Source organism: Echinops telfairi, unplaced genomic scaffold, assembly GCF_000313985.2.
Source record: "Echinops telfairi isolate 266 unplaced genomic scaffold, ASM31398v2 ScPeMD7_5868;HRSCAF=6743_0, whole genome shotgun sequence".
NCBI lineage: Eukaryota > Metazoa > Chordata > Mammalia > Afrosoricida > Tenrecidae > Echinops > Echinops telfairi.
The window spans coordinates 710637-713565 of NW_022109767.1; the positions used below are offsets into that span (position 1 = coordinate 710637).

At 43.9% G+C, this 2929-nt stretch overlaps 1 non-coding gene across 1 annotated transcript; it reads left to right on the plus strand.

The window, feature by feature from the left end:
- The first annotated feature begins 416 nt into the window (after positions 1 to 416).
- TRNAR-UCG lies at positions 417 to 489 on the plus strand. The gene has a single exon. It is a non-coding gene; the product is annotated as a tRNA-Arg (tRNA).
- The last annotated feature ends 2440 nt before the right edge of the window (positions 490 to 2929 follow it).

Genomic DNA, 2929 nt, shown 5'->3' on the forward strand with positions numbered 1-2929 from the left:
GTGTGTGTGTGTGTGTGTGTGTGTGTGTGTGTGACTTAGGAGTACACCCCCGCCCCGCGCCCCTCCCGAGGAAGGTAGAGAGGACTTGGCATTCCTCTGTGGAACAGAATGTCAGTGTGATTTCTTTCCACTCCCATACACTCCCTTTTTTTTTTTTTCTATTTCGACGTCGGAAAGCAAACGATTTTTCTATTCATATATTCCAAGACAGAAATAATTGTCAGTCTCAACGCTGCATAAAGCGCGTGGCTTCCGATCGCCCGTATAATGGAGAGGTAACATTTTCCCACTGACGCAAAATGCGGGTGGCATGGATGCCATCGCCTTGTTGTCTACAGGAGACAAGATGAAAGACTCGGGACCAGGCAAACGCTCAATTCACTTTCTAAGTTTTGTAGCACCCCTTGAGCTTCAGGGACCACGTGGCCTAACGGATAAGGCGTCTGACTTCGGATCAGAAGATTGAGGGTTCGAATCCCTTCGTGGTTACTATGGTTTTTTATTTTGGATTTGACGTTTTTTTCCAAACGGATTGCCTAAGTAGCCAACTCCACAGCAATAGATTATCTCCGTTTGTCTGCCTTTTCCAACCTCCTTTCTCCCAATTCTGTCACAGTCAAACAACCTCCGATTTGAAATTGTTCCCACTTAGGGTTCTTTTTTTCCTCTTCTTTTTATTGGTGGTGTGGTTGGTGGTGGTGGTGACCACTTAGGGTTCTTGCCTTCTCCTAGAACGACCTGCAGAGACCTAGAGGCGCCACAGGAACACAGCTTTATTTTGTTAATCATTTATTTTAAAATCATTTTATTGGGGGCTCGTACAGCTCTTCTCACAATCCATCCATCCATGGTGTCAAGCACCTTTGTACATTTGTTGCCATCATCATTCTCAAAACATTTGCTTTCTACTTGAGCCCTTGGTATCAGCTCATTTCCCCCCCTCCCTCCTCCCTCCCTCTTTCCTAAACCTTGATAATTTATTTAATTTTTAATTTTTTTAACCTGGATAATTTATAATGATTATTTTCTCATGTCTTACACTGACCGATAGCTCCCTTTACCCACTTTTCTGTTGTCTGTCCCCCTGGGAGGGGGTTATATGTAGATCATTGTTATGAGTCCCCTTTTCTCCCCCCACCTTCCCCTTCCCCTCCTGGTATGGCTACTCTCAATATTGGTCCTGAGGGGTTTATCTGTCCTGAATTCCCTGTGTTTCCAGCTCTTATCTATACCTGTGTACGTGCTCTGGTCTAGCTGGATTTGTAAGGTAGAATTGGGGTCACGATAGTGGGAAGAGGAAGCATTAAAGAACTAGAGGAAAGTTGTACGCCTCATCAGTGCTTACGGCACCCTAACTGGTTCCTCTCTTCCTCGTGACCCTTCTGTGCCGAGATGTCCAATTGGTTTGGCAAGCTTGATGCAGGCCGGGTAATGACAGCCATCCCAGTGGCCCTTGCAGACGGAATCCCTCTTGCTGGAATGCTTGAGTACTTCATTACCATAACCCTGCCCTTAGGTTGGATTTTCCAGAATTCTCCACCCCATAATGAAGATGTAGCATTCTAACAAGCATAATCAAGAGCACCAGGTAATGTTTATGTGTTGGGCTGCTAATTGCAAAGTCAGTCATTCAAAACCACCTGCTGTTTTGCTGGAGAAAGACCAGGCTTTCTACTCTGGCTCGGGTTATAGGTCAGGAAACTCACAGAGGCAATTCTACTCTGTCCTATGAGTTGGCATCGCCTCAACGGCAGTGAGAGTTCTGGAATAAGCACAGTAGCACACATAGGATTTCCTTGTACACTAGGAGCTGTAGCACTGCTTTTTAACCAACAAGAATTCCCCTGGCAAGGTTCTTAACTTTATAATATAGGCGCTGATGCTTAATACAACTCAGAGCTTCTATCATTACCATTTAGAGCAGTGACCTGCAACACTATTAGATAAATGCATGGCAGTAAGAATGTGTGGGTTACAAAACATGTACTTTTAAGGCTTTTCATATAAAAGATTTCTGATTTACATTTCCTCTGAGTGTGGTTCACTACAAACAACAAATCCACTGTCATCGTGTGGATTCTAACTCAGCAGTCCTGGAGGACAGGGTAGAACTGCTTCTGTGGGTTTCTGTAATACTTTAATATGACTGTATGGCTTTTGGGAAGAAGGAAGCCTTGTCTGTTTTCTTGTGGAGCGACTGGAGGTTTCGAACTTCTGACCTCCTGGATTGCAGCTCAATGCGGAATCATTTTGCCACTGATTAGCAAATATCAACTATTACTAGACTAATTTCCAGGATTAGGAAGGACTTTTTATTGTGCATATTGTGGATGGTCTGCCTCTTCTATCACCACCACCAAAAATGTAAGAGAACTATGAATTTTTTGTCTTACTGGTGCCATCGTAAGCACTTGAAACAATGGCTGGCACATATTAGGTGTTCAGTAAACAGTTGTTAACAAAGAATGACAGTGGTTATGAAACAATACAGCAAGGGGAAAGAAGAAGTCCCAGTACAAGTGATACTTGAACAAGAGAGGTGACAGTATGAGCCAAAGAAACATCAAGAAGAGTGTGGGGAACAGAAGGAATTCTCTTAAGTTGTCTCCCCAAAATATGTACCAAACTTAGCTGCTTAAGAGTGACTCTCGGCGAAAGTAGGTCAGAGGTTATTCTCCTTGACATTGGCCATCTGTAGTGGCTAGACCATTAGTCTGACTCACCCTGAATAAGACCCACTCCCTTCTGATAAGGATAATGGTGGTCTATTCACTTGCAGAGATACCAGAGAGGGCAAACTCGCCCAAGGGTGACTAAGGTTAGTTAGCCATTATCAGCTGTTTAGATCAAGCAGATACCACTGTCTATTCCACAACCAATGTGGGCACACCCCTAGGTGATTCCTCTCCTATTGATTGTATTGCCTATG